Below are 17,353 nucleotides of genomic sequence, written 5' to 3' on the forward strand. Positions count from 1 at the left end.
GGGATCTTAAGTGTGTATGTATGTATAATATTTATGTTTCCTTTTGGTTCTTTTCTTCCTGGAGCACCCTAATACACTTAGGAAAAGTACCAAAGTAACAGAAATAACAACTGCCTCAGTGGTTCAGTTTTCTCTATATGGTGAGAGACTTAAAATAACAGCTACATGTTCCCTTGTGGTTCTGGACATACATATAGTACAGTAATTTCTCTACAGATGGTCCATCAAGTCTGTCACTTGAGCTCAAGTTGTATTTTTCTCTCTGCTTGCTGGTTATTTTCCCTAAAATTACAGTACGCTTAGCATATCCCAAATTGAACATGTCTATCAGGAAAATCGTCTCTTCTGTTATTTTCTATGGTGCCATGTTCTTATTGTAGGAATGAACAAAATTTGGGTTATCTCTTCTTTCTGGGCAACATAGTACTTTGGTCATTTATGATGGCAATCAAACAAACATTCAAGAATACTAAGAGAAGAGGCAGGTCAAAGGGTTTTAGTCTCTCAGTTCTCTATAAAGTACAAAGCCAAGTAACAAGTGGAGTTTTTCAGTTATCTGAATAGCTCTAGGTTCTAGAACTGACATTTGTGTCCAGTCAGTGGGGGTGTATAACAAAACTGTTGCTGGAGCCTTGTAGACAGGTCTTTGTAGAAAGCTCTGCTCTGGAGAAGAAAACGTTTCTGGCCCTTTTACTGTTTTACTGTTTTATTCATAGAAAAAAAACATTGGATGCATGGGACAAGCAAATAATAATCTTCTCTTGCTTTGGTATACCTGGTTTATAAACAGTTGATAAGGCTTTATCATATTGTTAACCATTTATGCTTCCCAAGACAAGGAGATGACTTTTATATTGATGTTTCCAAGGGTCTCATGTTCTTTGTGAAGCATTTCCCAGAGATTTTTCTATAGTATGTTCCCAGTAGTCAGATATTTGTTCATCCTTCTTTCTTAGTCTGATGCCCAATCCTAGTGTTGACCCTTTTGTGATAAATCTATCCTGTGGATTCCCTAGATACCATTGCTGCTGTTCTATGCTGGACCCTCAGCATCCTACCTCAATTTATGCAACAAAAATCCAAAAATATTTTCTAATTCTGTCTTTTCCATTGCAAATCCATGCTCTGCACCCATTATTTCATGACTAATTTGCTGTAAATACTGCTTTTTTTCTGTCATGTTTTTGCTGAGAAATCCTGCAGTGATTCCAATGAGATTCCAAAGTCATCCAACTTTTTTTTTTTCTTGAGAGAGAGAGTGCAAGCAGAGGAGAGAGGGAGAAAGAGAGAACCTCAAGCAGGCTCCATGCTCAGTGTGGAGTCTGATGTGGGGCTTGGTCCCACAACCCTGGGATCATGACCTGAGCTGAAGGTCAAGAGTCAGATGCTCAACCAACTGAGCCACCCAGGTGTCCCAAAGTCAGTCACTTTTTAAGGAGTGTTTATAATAAGTTCCACTTTCCATACTTACAAGTATCTTACCTAATCAACCATCCAGACTGGCTAATTTTACTCCCAAACTTTCTCTTCTCTAACATAGTTCATTCTCTACAGAGCAGAAATGCAGAGTTATTTAGATAAATAGGTATATAGAAAGAGATATAAATATACTTTACAAATATAAACATATAAATTCACAAATACTTATTTTTAATTATAAACATTTAAGTTCATAAGTTAAAATTATTTGTATTCAGATGGACAAGAGTTAGAGGGCTTTTTCTTTTGTTCTTTTTTGTTTTTGTTTTTGATTTATCTCTTATTAAGCTATAAAAACCTTAGCAAGTTATTTAATCTCCCTGAACTTCAGATACTTAACTCTGCTGAATTCTGAGGATTAAATGATATATTTAAATTGTCTGGCATTTTCTGGCATATAGTATCTAATAAATTAATGCATATTTCTTTTTTTAATGTTTTATTTTTGAGTGAGAGAGAGAGAGAGAGAGAGAGAGAGAGCAAGTGGTGGGGGGGCAGAGAGTGAGACACACACACAGAATTGGAAGCAGGCTCCAAGCTCTGAGCTGTCAGCACAGAGCCCGACGTAGGGCTCAAACTCATGCGCCGTGAGACCGTGACCTGAACCGAAGTTGGATGCTTAACCGACTGAGCCACCCAGGTGCCCCAGCATATTTCTTGATTTTAGGTTTTGCTGTCTTCTTTCCTGTTTTTCACACTGCAGTAGTTTGCATTTGATCGGGAGACAGAAACTATGCCACAAGTTAAACAAGTGAAGTTAATATAAAGAATTATTAGCTATGATGAAAGAGACACTGTGGGATATAAAGCAACTTCATATGTTACCCTAGGGTTGAGGGAGAGTAACCAAGGAAGGACGCACTTGGAAGAGGTTTGGACCTTGTTGGAGAAGTCGTTCGGCCCACCGGGCAGCAGAAATGTTTACTGGTTTGGCCCGGCCTACACCTGTCCGCAGTTCCTGGGCAGGCAGGCCAGCAAGCAGGTGGTCAGAGGCTGGTGATGTGGGTGTGCAGGGAGTCTGGTGCCGGCCAAAGTAGATGGCCTTTAGGACACGCAGGCTTCCATGGGGGTGGGGCTCGAAGGACTGCTTGGCGCTTGACCCTGCAGACCACAGCAGGGTCCGGAGCTAGGAGGGCAGAGGCCTTCAGAGTAAAAGTTGTGTGGGGGTGTGTGTGTGGGGGGAGGGGCCTGGTTTCTATGTCTATAGGACCGGGGAAAGGTTATTGCTAGCTGTAGGATGCAAGGTTGTAGAGGGGACTGTGCTCTCAGCCAGTGGCTGGGACAGGCTCAGCAGAATGTTTTCATACTCACAAGGCTGACCCCCTGGCCTATACAGGAAAATTTGGAAAGCTTCTTCCTCTTGTGACGTCTCTCTGGTGCCCCCTGCTGAGAAAGTTCTTCATTATGCTCACTTTATTTTTTTTTTTTTTTAATTTTTTTTAACGTTTATTTATTTTTTGAGACAGAGAGAGACAGAGCATGAACGGGGGAGGGTCAGAGAGAGGGAGACACAGAATCTGAAACAGGCTCCAGGCTCTGAGCTGTCAGCACAGAGCCCGACGCGGGGCTCGAACTCATGGACCGCGAGATCATGACCTGAGCCGAAGTCGGCTGCTTAACCGACTGAGCCACCCAGGCGCCCCCATTATGCTCACTTTAAAGGAACAGTTTTGCAGGACTTCCCTTGTTTATCGCAGAGCGTACAGTGAAGGGTCCACTTGAAGATGAGAAACAATAAAAATCGATTACTGGCCCATCAGCTCTACCATAAAACCAATTAACTCTATCTTATGAAGATGTAATTTTCCCCCATATATTTTATCTGAAGAAATGACAGGTTTTCCTTATTGGGAGTGATATTTTCAAATGATTAACCAGGAATACAGCTTCACTTTGTAATAGCTGAGTAAGTATTTGAATACGAATCCAAGTTTTATTTACGGAATTTTATTTTTTATTTTATGTTTCAAATTTTTTAAATGTTTATTTTTGACAGAGAGAGAGACAAAGCATGAGCAGGGAAGGGGCAGAGAGAGAGGGAGGCAGAATCTGAAGCAGGCTCCAGGCTCTGAGCTGTCAGCACAGAGCCCGACGCGGGGCTCAAACCTGCAGACCGCGAGATCATGACCTGAGCTGAAGTCGGACGCTTAACCGACTGAGCCACCCGGGTGCCCCTATTTGTGGAATTTTAAACACCATTTTGTGTGTTGGTCTATTCTAAAGAAGAAAGAAATGACACTCTGCAAGGTTTGAACACTAAGAATACATTTGCATTATCCAGATGGTCTTTCAGTGGGTCTGTAGTTTTGTGTATTTTTTTTTAACTGTCATTTGTGGCTTCTTTGTCTCACTATTGATCTCTACTAATAAATTCTGCTATTCCTCCCTTGGCAGTAAGCAGACATGCTCCCCCCAGCAGGCTGCAGCACTTTAACAGTTAGCCATGACCCTGAATTTCTATTCCTTTTAAGCACATGGTCTTATTTCTGTGCTTTGGAGAGATCATATGGTCTTTCTTCTTAGCTTGACTCTTATTTTCCTCTGTTGCTGTGAGCAAGGTGTCTTACAGATTTGAACATATCCACTGCTCATTAAAATATGCCAAGCCCAACTCTGTAAAGATTGAGTTTGAGGCTTCTCTTCCTGTTAAAGGTGTAAGAAATGCTAACAGTCTAGGAATCCATCCGGTGGGAGATATCTGTACCTTTTTATTCTTCGGTGGACTCCTTTTCCTGTCCCTTTTTGTCCATAGCTGAGAGTCACCTCCTGCACACAATTTGATTTCATCAGCCTGGTAGGTCAATGACCTCTCACCCTCTCTCTTTCACTGTGGAGGCTACACTAGGTTGCTGTGAAGCAGAATAATGTATTTGAATCCTGGGCCTGCCACATATTAATTGTGCTATTTTCTGTAAACCGAGGAGCAATTTATGTATGTAAGAGTTATTTGCACAGACGGTAAAGATTAAATTATAAAAATGAAGTACAGGGATACTGGATCATAATATTGAGGATGATAGCGATGATTTTGAGGGCCGGGATATTTATAGATAAAGTGAACAAATTTTCTAGAGAAATTCCACATGAAACTTTTGCTGTCTGCTTCCTGGGAAGAACAGTTCAGACTTTCTTTTAGCTCTTCTGTCCTGCTGCTCCCCCACCCTTTTTTTTTTTTTTTTTTGGTTTGTGCTATGTCATCCATGTGTTCTTCGTGGGACCCGCGTAAGGCAGGAGATAATACAATTTTAGGACAGCTGGTTTCTGGGTCAATTTTGATGTCTCGTATCTAGCAAGTTTCCAATTTAATAAGACAGAGTGAAATAAGTTTATATTGATTTTTAGAAGACAGAGCAAAATAGGAAGAATTATAATTTAATAGATCCAAGAACTATTGGAAGAGGAAAACTACAAGTAACTCGTTCAAACTGACATTAATTCCCACTGAGATGAAAAGAAGAGATGTAAATGTATTTGAGAGCACCCCATTTTCATGTTGACCAAAGGGTTATAAGCTTTTCATCCTCATAAATGGATTTCATACTAGACTTTTCAGTGTATCACTATATATAAGGTTAATAATTCTATCTTTTGTGAGCAAAAATTTGTTTATCAAGCCCCTGCTTTGTGCAAAGTACCGAGGTTGGTGTTTTAGTCTCCACTCAGATTTGGGCTAGACATAGTTATGCCCAATTTCTAAATGAGGACATATAAATGCAGGTTAGTACTTTGTGAAAGGTGAAATAACTACAAAGTTTACATACCCAAATCTGTCTTTGGTCCTGCTTCTCTTACCCTATCCATCTTTAAATGTTAAGAAGTAGAGATTATGGATATAAAGCAACATGAGCAGAAATAATATGATAAGTTAAATGAGAAAAGAAACTGCCTCCCATGAAGGCAGTAATCCTAGGATATCAAGGCAAACTAACATACAGATTTCTTTTTAAGGAAAATTTTACTTTTGGAACTCCAGTGTTGACTCAGACTGTTTTGCTAATGTTACAAATGCCCAAAGATGAAGCTATGTATAAATTCCTTACGTTTATGGTTCTCATTCCACTTAAAACCAAACCAGATGTATAAATTAAGTACTAACAAAATTAAAAACCAATAACACCCAATTAAGAAGCACTATATAATGTGTTCGATTATATTTTGTGGAAATCAAGTTGCTATTGCAATAAGAATATGATATCAACAGCTAAGGCCCATGTTCTTTTCTGTTCACAGTACCTACATGTTTTTTATTGGCTCAATTCTGTCATTCTTTTGTTCTGTTTGACATTTGTGACACTTTTATTTTGTACATTATGTTATTTTTCCTTCTCTTTATCATTGTGTTATTTTATATATTAAGTACAATTCTAGTCTTTATTTTTTTCCACAATAATACATGTTTATGGTGTTAAAGTTCAGATGGATTATAAGGATTACAACAAAAATGCAGCTTCTATTATCCTCTTACCTCCTGAGACCCAGTTCCAAATCACTTTCAACTATATTTTAGCTGTTTTTATCTTGATACTTAGCCCTGCAGTAGAGACTGCAAGCTGCCCCTGTAACATCCATTTTCTCTCTATTTTATTAACTAATGAAGTCTCAGTTTTGAAGTTGACATCATGTCCAGCTAAAAAACTACATCTCCCAGTTTCTCTTGCAAAAATGGATGGTCATCACATTGTCAGATTAGGTTTAAAATTTGTTTCAAATGCTGTCTTTTGCTTTCTGTCCTTCCTCCTTCCTCCAGCCTGCCATACAGAAGCTATGGCTATAGCTTGTTGTTACTTTGTGACTGACCTGAAAGAAAGGCGTACAGGGTCACAGAAATCTTGGCCCCTTATTATTGAGCCACTGTCCATACCTGGACTGACTGCTTCTGTATTTCTTATTTTGTGAGCAAAAACTACACCCCATTTGTTAAGCCAGTATTGATTGCAGAAGAATTACATCTAAATCAGTTAATAGATAATTAAATATATTTCTAAATCTATTAATCATTTCCAGATAATGTTTATTTTGTCTTATCAAATGTAGACATTATTTAGTTCCTAATATGAAAGATTTGATGCAATTTTTCTGTCCAGACAAACTACTTATTCAATTTTTTCCCAATAGTTTTTCATCAAACTATTTAATATTAATTTTCAGTAATCCAATTAATGATTTAAAGGATAATAATAGTTTTATTCAGGCTTCAGCCAAACAGAGTACCAAGACAATATTTATTTCTTGAACAATTTTCTGGTTTCCCTGGAAATAATAATTGTTTTGTATAATTGACTCCTTCTTATTTGGTTTCCTTATCACTAATTCTTCCCAGTGTCTGGAACAGAGTATTATTTTCTGTATAGTCATGTAAGTAATCAATTAGTTCAAATTTCTTTCCTGGGGACATCCCTTCTGGAGCACCCCGTATTCCTATCTCACTCTGGACTAGCTGCCTGCTAGCCTCTGCATGTGGACCCTACACATTCTTTCTCCCTTGCTTTGATGAAGCATATCTTCAGTAGCTTACTGAGAAAGGGCACAGGGAATATTGCTGGTCTGAAAATATCTTTGTCCCAATATTATACCATTTAATGGTTATCTGGATTTTATGCTAAATTGAACAGTGGCACCTGGGTGGCTCATTTGGTTAAGCATCTGACTTCAGCTCAGGTCATGATCTTGCAGCTCATGGGTCCAAGCCCCCCGTCGGGCTCTGTGCTGACAGCTCGGGAGCCTGGAGCCTACTTCAGATTCTGTGTCTCCCTCTCTCTCTGTGCCCGTCCTCCCGTCATGCTTTATCCGTGTCTCTCAAAAATGAATAAATGTTAAAAAAAATTAATTCCAAATTGAACAAAGAATGTTTTATTTCAAATTGAAGGCATTTCCACAGACTTTTGAGCATTTAGGTTCGCTCTTGAGAAGTCTTTATACCTTTAAAGGTAAATAGTCTTTATACCTTTAAAGGTAAATTCTTGCAGTTCTTCACTTGGATTCTCCGTATGTTCATTCTTTTCATGTGCAGTTTTTTTTTTTTTATTGTTTGTGACTCTTTGAAATGTTCTAATATTCTTATGTCTTCTTTTCTTCTATTGTCTATATCTTTGTTTATTTTGCTTTCTAGAGTTTTAAATTTTCCCCATATATGGATGCTTTGGTTGACTTTTCCCCATTGTTTTAGCTACCAAGATGTCTTTAAAGTTTTGATTATCTTCCTTTAAATAAAATATTATTCGTATTATGTGCAGTGTATTGGTTATTTCCACATTTGCCTGGGGAAAAATCTACCTTGTGTGGATATTAGTATATAAGTATTTGTATGAACATGTGCTTTAATTTATCTTGGATAAATACCCAGGGGTAGAATGGTTGGGTCATATACTAGCTATGTTTACCTTTTTAAGAAATAATCTCAAACTGTTTTCAAAAGTGGTTATACCAATTTGTATTCTTCAAAGAGTACTTGAGGAACATTTCTCTTGTGTCAAGTCTTCAAATAGTCTTTTCACAGTTGATTCTTGATGTTCTTTCCCCAAATCAAAAACAAACAAAAAACCCCACAGAATTGTTTAAATTCCCTTGTATTTGATCTCTGGCAAACTGACTTTCTCTGGCTTAACAGCCTATGTTCTGGCTTTTTAGTCTGTGGGTACATAGTGTTTTAGTAATTGCTAATTCCAAAATTTCTAAATATGCTGTATTAGACCCCCTATGAAATGAACTTCTTATTAAGAAAAAAAAAAAGTCACCAAAGTTTTTTTTACAACTAACCATGCTAGACAGATTATGGAGATGGGTTTCAACATGGAGAGACAAAATTTTCACTTATTTGGTCGTTAAGCAGAATGGCATGTTTTGATATTCAGTATGTTTACCCTGAAAGTCAGTCGGAAATTATGCTTCCTTTTGAAACAAGGGTGAGTCTTAAAATACCTCGAAAAATATATATCTAGCCAAGAAGCTGGAATAGTTCCAAGAAGTAGCAGCATATTCTGGAACTGACAGGTCCGGAAACACAGGTTTGCATTTCACATGAGAAATTATATTTTCTATTCTGTGTCACCCAGTGACCACATGTGTTTATTATATACGTATATAAGGGCATATATGTTTATAATATATATGTAAAACATATGCATTTATATTTAACGCCTATATTTGTATCTATATTGCATATATATTTTCTTAAAATTCAAAAAAGCAAGTAAAACTATCTGCAGGGTATTTTTCTCATATTTTAATTTTTAGTGTGAAAATGCAAACTAAGATCCTTAGATATTTTAAAAGCTGACTAAAGCACTGAAAATTACAGTAATCATTGAACTTCAGTCTGATGCTTCTAGTACTACAATGATAAGGTTTAGATGGGCAGAAAAGAGGATGGATTTCTATCCTTAAATTTGTGCTAGACCGTCCAATACCCCTATGACCACCTATGCCGCAATAGCTCTGACAGTCTAGAAAGCTGAGTTCTCTCTAGAAAACATGGCCTTTCATTAAACTGTAAAATTTTAGAGAAAGAGATAACACCTCATTCCACATGGACAAACTTTCCATATATTTTTTTTTTAATTAATGCTTTTTGCCTGTGACAATAGCTGATGCTATCATTTTGGATGTCTCCTTTTAAAATAATTAAACATTTATAACGTATCTACGAAGTACAGGCCTGCAGAGATAAAAAGCTGGATAAGAATGTTCCGGGCCTTGCAGGAACATCCAGAGCTCACTGTTTAGGAGACAGGTTATTTAATCCACTCATTTTATTTTCTTCTTCTTTTTTCAATCCACTCATTTTCTAATTAAATTTCTCAGCTCTACCTAAGGAGTTTAGGTGCATGAGTACTGAATACCCCCACACATCATCTAAAAAATACCAGAACTTCGAGAAAAACAAAACCAACAATAAAAAGTATGGCGGGTCCTTTATCTTTGCCTTTAAATAGTACAGCATATAAAGGGTTTAATGGGAGCCGTCAAGCATTTCAAATATATGCTCAGAGAAAGGATCCCATTATCAAATATATCATACCCTTCAGAGAAGTTCATGGTTGCTTGACAATTAACACTTCCTTATAAGGCTTGATGTCTCTGATATCATCAGAAAGGTGGGAGTGTGGGGAGCAGGAATGCAAAGTATTTGGGGACCATATTTGCTTCCACTTGATTTTTAAGTGATTTCCACTTGATTTCTGAATTGCCTGGAAGCTGGTATTAAGAAGCCATCTACAAGGAACACCAAAGTATTCTAATACTGCCTTTGCTCTTTCCCCAAACTCCCTGCTACTTTTGCCCTAGATCCTTACTCTTGCTATTGAGGTGGTATTTTGAACACTCATGATGTGTAGGCCAATATAAAACCAAAGGCACACCCAGTTAGAGACCGATACAGTGGAAAGGTGATCTCCAGATAGGAAGTGTTCCATCAGCTACTGACATGTTAACTCAGAGTTTCTCCTTCCATTGTGTCTTTGACTTGGGAGTCAGCTGCCTCTAGAGTGCTGGCTTCCAGGGTTACTTTTCTTCCTCTATAACAGACCATGTTACATGCTGATCTCTTAGCTATTAGATAAAAAATCTCTGTCTATTGTTCTTGACACAGAAATATTATAACTTAATAACTTAATCTATTAAATGAAAAATATAATAGAAAAATCCTTCCTTCCTTCTTTCCTTCCTTCCTTTTCTTCTATCCATCCTCTTGCCTCACATTGTTAATGAATCTGCAATTTAGATTGGAATCGATGGAAAAGACACATCTGGTTTGTATGGCCTTAGCTGAGATGACTTACTTTAGGGCTGGCATCTTTGATTCTAAGATGGATCGCCCACATGACCGAAAAGTTGATGCTGGCTCTTGAATGACTGGGACCTCAATTTCCCTCCTTCTGTACCTCTCCATGTGACTTGGTCTTTCACCCTAGTGGGTGAATTTCAGGGTGGATTATTTTAAGAGAAAGTCAGGTGGAAGCTATACTACCTCTTATGACCTAACCTCAGAAGGCATATGGATTTATTTTCTACTTTACGTCTTGGGTTGAGGTGGTCACAAAGCCCACTGAAGTTTAAGCGGAGGAGTGGACAGAGACTCCACTTTTTGATGAGGGAGTGACAAAGAGCATTTGGGATAGGAAGCATCGCTGTGGCCACATAGACTACAAAGGCAGACCCATTTCCTAGCCTCGAGGAGCTTACTATCAAGCAGGGATTTTAGACAAGTGAATGATCACCCATGATACTGCATTTTTGTATGACAGGAGGAGGATGCAGCTCCCTAGAACCTTAGCACTGAAGACTTCTTGGAGGAAGTGACAGCTAAGCTGAGATCTAAAAGATGAGTACAAGTCAAAAGCTTAGGTTTGAATGTTGAGGGAAAAATGTTTTAATTCCTTCTCTGCCATCAGGATATCTTTCCACCCTGGTCTTCCCAGATTTTATAGTTCTGACCCTTGTCGAAATGCTAATGCTTATGTAGACAGGAGCAATTCTGCATGGAAACTCACCTTAGTTGAGCATGTCTCATGAGCCAGACACTGTGCTGCCTGCTTTATATCCTCCGTTTAAACTTTATGAAAATTTCACAAGGTGGGTATCCTCTTCTGTACAGTTGAAGAAACTGAGGCTTAGATATGAATTAATGGATACGTGATGTAAACCAAGGCCTGCTTGACTTCTGACATCTTTCAACTACCCCATACTCATTTCACTTTAAGAAATATGTGTATCTCTGGGGCACCTGGGTGGCACAGTCAGTTGAGTGTCTGACTTCAGCTCAGGTCATGATCTCACAGTTGATGAGTTTGAGCCCCATGTCAAGCTCTATGCTGACAGCTCAGAGCCTGAAGCCTGCTTCGGATTCTGTGTCTCCCTCTCTCTCTGCCCCTCCCCTGCTCATGCTCTCTCTCTGTATCAAAAATAAATAAACATTAAAAAAATTTTTAAAAAGAATATGTGTGTCTAGCAGAGGATTAACATTTTAGTAACCAGAAAAATACTAATGACAATAAAAATGACAGCCAATACTTATTAAATGCTGACTCTATGTCAGACACTGTTCTATGTTCTTTCTTTAGATGGATAAGCTTATTTATTTATCAATTCTGTGTGAAATAATTCAGCAGACCCTTCACTGAAAGCACATTTTGACATGGGTGGTTAAAGAAGACAAGGATAGTGACACCTAGAGTAGGTGGCTAGAGAGACAGAAGAGGGACTTGGTAGCAGTATTGGGATAGCCGGGCACAGGAAGAGGAGTGGGGATCCAAATATATACTGTCAGTTTCACAATTTTGCTAGAACTGTTTTGAGAGAAATAATGAACTAACCAACCTTGGTGACTGAAAGCAACCATTGCAAGGTTGCAGCAGTGGCCATCCTGATAAGACAGTTTTTCTAGGAGCAGAGTGCAGGATGAAAGGGTATAAAAGTCCCCTGCAGTTGGTCCCGATCTTAACTGTGACTAATTTTCATTCTAAATCCAGCATAGTGTTTTGATGTCTGCATTACTTGCTACCAAGAACTTTAACTCTCTGACCAGACAGTAAGGGACTTGCATAGTCTTCAAAAAAAGTCAATGATGGTTGTCTTTTCCCCTGCTTAGGATCAGCAACATAATTTGTGGGGCCCAGTGCAAAACAAAAACGTGGGGACTCTTGTGGAAAATGCATTAAGGTCTTCAAAATGGCAACAGTAGAACCTTAACCAACTGTGGGACCCCGTGCAACTGCTCATGCAGCTATCCCTATCCCTGTCCTGATAAATTACACATTCTGCAGATGTCATGTGTGGCTTGGTTGTACATTAAGAAATGCTGGGTTCTGAGTGCAAGGCCACCTGTGAATTTGGGTTTGCGTGACATCAGTACCCTCTGGGAGCTACCTTCTGAGAACAGATATACATCGACTGTTGTCCCCAGTGAACCTCTTTTTAATTAAGCATCCTACTTCTCTTCCAGTGTTGTGACACCCCAAGTTATTTGGGAAGGTTTATCACTCTGTGGCCTGGCTTCTTAGTATATTCTCATGACAGGTAGGGATACACCAACCCAGCAAGTTGGATATAGAGAAGCATATGAATTGCTGATGGCTTGAAACCTTCCACTCCCTTAAATTTTGCTGATCATTGAGTTCCCTTTTCAGAGGCAATGCAACTAGCTGCTATTAGCTGTGAGTTACAGCTCTCACTTCTTAATTTGGATGGCTGCTTGCCAGGTGACCTCTGTAGTAGTAAAAAAATTTCTGTTGACTTCAGAGCTAAATTAAAGTAAAAATGTACTTGGGCTTTTAATCAGACCCAGAGACTGGGGAGTGTGGTGAATGGAACATAAAGAAACAGACTCCATATCAAAAAATCCCCTTGGAGGGACACATACTGTGTCCAATTTATTTAAAATAGTTACCTGAATGAATCTTGTTTTTCACTGACTTGTTTAAATCTGGCAAGGAACAAAATAACAAGTGCCTAATTACAATTCAGTGGCCTGCATTGAAAAACATCTCTAATTATTTAATCAGTGTTCCTCTTGCTTCTCAAATAGAGCTTCTCAAGCACCAGGTTTTGTAAGAACTTGTTTTCTTAATATAATAGAATATTAGAAATAAGTTACTCTAAAGGTCATTTATTTCCGTTTTATCCAAGAAATGTCTGTAGAATTGGTTTTCCATAAAAGTGTTCTGGTAAATATTGGGCTACCAAAATAAGGAGATCCCAGTTCCTCTTACCATTCAAAAAGCTGGTAATCCAGTAAGGGAGAAAGAATAAAATCCAGAACAAAAATATGAGAAAGGGGCTGCTCTGGTATGAATTAAATGTTAAATGTTATGGGAACACAGAGCGGGGACTGATGATTTAATTAATTCAGTTATAATTATTCAGCTCCTACTGTGTGCCTGCCACTTTACTAAGTAGAGGATAAAGAAGCAAAGAAGATATATACGGTCTCAATCCTACCAGGGAAAATGCTAGCAAACAAATCGTTCTTCCTCGAGGGATGACAAGCCTTCATGCAGGAGATAAGAGTTGAACTAGGTCTTCGAGTTCACTGGGCTAGCATGGAGCAGGAAGAAAGGAACAAAGGAGAGCACGCTCTGTATACGTTAGCTACGTCTTAGTGAGTTGCAGTCATTTCTTTTCATGATTTCACTTATTTCCAGTACCTTGGGTTTTTCTCAGTTTTAGCATACGTAATAACCATGTTCCAGTCCAATTTCCCTTTGTTTCATTGGAGACTAATTCTTTATGGTGTGATTAGTGATCCATCTACAGCCTAATAGTGTCCTTGGTCTTTGCTGGTGAGTACATAGATGCTGGACTAGGTGTGGGGATGGAATAGGGGTGGGGAGATCAGGAGTGATTTCTGTGTCCTGGAATGAGTTCTCCCAGTGTACGAGTAACAGGCCCACTGGTCTCTGCCAGAATCTTTCCTGCTGCCAGAAAGATACTAAATATGTAGCCTCAGTAGCATAGATCAAGTGGATGAACTTTTGGGGAAATGAGAGGTTTTACATTTGTAATGTCAGCAAAGGAAAACGGGAGCTATAAAGTTCCTTCTTGTCATTAGTATCACGTTTCCAGTAGGCTTCAGTAATGCTACTGAATCTATATCCTGGGGAGATTTGGCGTCTTGCTAGCTATTAGATTTTACATTTTAATGATAACTTCTCTGAACTGCCTTATCCAGCAACCAGCTTGTAGGGTGGGAGCACAGAAGACCATGGTGGGATCAATATTACTATTGTGGTAAAGTATATATGCCTAATTTTCCAAAGGATTCAAACTCATTTGGAGCATCTCAAGACTCTATTAGCCACAAAACAAGTGTTCTGTTTTAGAGGTGAGCAAGTTGAGAAGGCCTGAGCTTTGATTTCATGTACTAAAAAACCCAGGATCTAGAATTAGATCTGTGTTCATATTTTGGCTCTACCACTCATTAGCTATGTTCACTTAGGCTACCTTCTCTGGGCCTTAGCTTCTTGTCCTAAAATGCAGCTAACACCTTTCCGGTTGGTGCTAAAAAATAATTAAAGGCTATAGGGGATATAATGATAAAACATTTTATTGACTTAATAGCGCTGTACAAATTCTTTTTTTCTTTATTTTTTTACTTGCACAATCATATGCAACTTGAGATGCATATGCAACTTACATTTGGTCAAGAGATTTTAATTCTGTGTATTAAAGGGAGATGAATGGGCTAAGTGCTAGGGAATCTGAGCTCTAGTGGTCTCTGCCCCTTTGGGCAAGTCATTCATTCACTCATTTAGTCATCCATTCATTTGCTGTCTCATTTTGTAAACCATGTAATATGCTTTGCCTAGGTCACTTGGTCTTCTGATGCTTCAGTTTTCAAATCTATAAAAGATGTTAATATTAGCAGCTCAGTTACTCTACAAACTTCTTAAGAAGATCAAATTACTGTGGACCTACCAAAAGGATGATCCTAACCTCAAACAATAATAGCAACATTGGTTTATTGCATTGAAGAAATGAAGTTGAGTTTGTTAGTGGCATTTAGAGAACACTGAAAGAGTGGAAAAGAAACATGTCTCCAGGAGAGAGCAACATTCCCAGGAATGACCTCCTTGGAGCTCTAGAACTCTGTGTCAGAGAAGGGGTGGGAGATGTTTGAGCACTATTCTGAATGTGGCAAGATGCGAGAAATAGAAAAGAGGTACCAGGTACCAGCCACAGTATGGTGGACATTCATGCTTGAGTTGGAAAGCATTTCCTCTATAGGTAAGAGAAAAGAAAGGATACATTTTCACATTTGATCTGCAAGGACAGGCAAGTGACTTCTCCTGGCTATTCAGTTTCAATATTCAGCCAAACATCTGCTTAAGAAGTGCCATTGACGAAGGTTCTAGGTAGCCTGAGTAATGTGTGGGCTGATGAATTATTACTACTGCAGTTAAAAAAAATGGTGACTGGTTCTGATATATCCACTTAAAGGGAAAAACAAATTCAGGTAGGGCTAAAATTGCATCATTCTAGCTGAAGGGGGCTAAGCCCAACCCATTCATTGAAGTGTTTACAAACCTACAAAACAGTAAACAAAATATGAAAGAAAAAAGGAAACGTATTATCTTTCCTTTTATCCAGTTAGGGATCAACTAGGGGTAGAAGACTTTTTGAAAACAGGATTGTAATGGTATTTCCAATTCCCTAAGCCTTCCCAGTCTTTCTCTTATTCTCCCCCAACCCCCATGCGTATACAGAGTCTCCCACTTCTTCCCCAGCCCTCACGTTCTACTAAAGCTGATGCGTGGCCAAGGAAGAGCAGTCTTCACCCATCCTTGGTATGGGGTTGGATTGAAGAGGAGGAATCAGATAAGACAAGCCTTTACCGTGAGAGTCCACCAGAAGAGGTTAACGTAATCCACTCAGGTCATTTAAAAAAGTGGCAGTGTTATAGTTGCTCCTACTCCTATCCATGAGATGACTCATTTGGGACTCCCGGGATCTTCACTGATTCTGTTGGCTTTTTGCCCTTCAGATATCAACCAGAGCATTTTTCTGAGGAGGTTATTTTGTCCTCTTCCTCTGTTCGAATGTGCCGTGTCTGCTTGTGCTAATGTGTTATGGTCATGCACACCACAAGAGTTGGGAGCCCTGGGAAATATAATTTTCAGTAAAGTGTCAAAAATCTTAGCATTTATTGGTACTTTATTCCGATTCCCAAAGTTTCTAGGCCGAGAGGAAACTTAACTTGTTTCATCATGCATTCCTTCTTATTCCTTGGATGAAGTTAGGTATGAGGGCTTGATACCATATGTATGATTTCAGATTGTGAAGACCCTTATCTTTCCAAGGCTCTATTTTGCCTCTTTCCAGTTCTAGTGCCAAAACTTGGTTCTTCTTGTAGTTCTTGCCATTGTTATCTATAAAGGAGCAGACACAGTCGGCAGTGGTAGCTCTAAAGAGAGGCTCTTCATTAATGTTTTTGTGTTAAAATAAAATCATCAGATTTGGCTGGCAGGTGAAAGAGCCAGAGCTAAGTATTGGCCTTTTCTTTGCCTCTCCCCAACTTCCTTGTGACTGAAAAACTTACTTTACAAATTAGATAAGAACAGTTCTGGGGAAATTAATCTTGGTATGATTCTTTCAGCCCTGGTAATCTGATACTTACGCATAATATTAAATTGCCATGATCTATCATGTCCTTCTTTTTTAATACTTTAATCACACAGGTGATACAAAGCTGGGTCTTGGCCATAAATAATGCATAGAAAACAATGCTGATATACAATGGCAAAGCACAAAAGAAAATCAAATCCAACATTTAGTAACAAATCAGAATTTATCATAGTAACACACATAAATGTTTTACTTTAACTGTGTCCCTCATTGAGGAAGTTAGGCTTTTAGATTTTCATTATTAAAGAGGTTTCCTTGTTTTTCTTATTTCTTCTATTTTAGGATATAATACTGTCATATCATTTTTCTTCCAAGGCAAATGATTTCTCTGAGTTGACAACACCTCTAGAACATCTACATTTCCTTCCTCTCCTTTTTATGAAAAGCTGCGGCTAGCTTTTAGTTATATAAATGTGTCATATTATAGAGCTCTGAGATACAGGAATAAGAAAAATGTCAGAGACCTGAGGAAAGAGGACAAATCTTTCCAATAGCTGAACTTTATATAATATTTGATTTTTTGAAAAAGGACATTATAAAAATTCAAGTGTATATTTTTTTACCCTTAGAATTTCAGAAAAACTCAGCTAATTCCTTATCCAAGGTAAGGAACACATGTTCTTTGCTTTTGTTTTGATTTTGCTTTTGAAATTTACGATACAAAGTGAAATCCTAAATCACAGACCTAAATATAAAATGCAAAGCTATAAAACTTCTAGAAGATGACATCGGAGAAAACCTAGATGAACTTGGGTAT

This window comes from Felis catus, chromosome A3, assembly GCF_018350175.1.
Source record: "Felis catus isolate Fca126 chromosome A3, F.catus_Fca126_mat1.0, whole genome shotgun sequence".
Classification (NCBI taxonomy): domain Eukaryota; kingdom Metazoa; phylum Chordata; class Mammalia; order Carnivora; family Felidae; genus Felis; species Felis catus.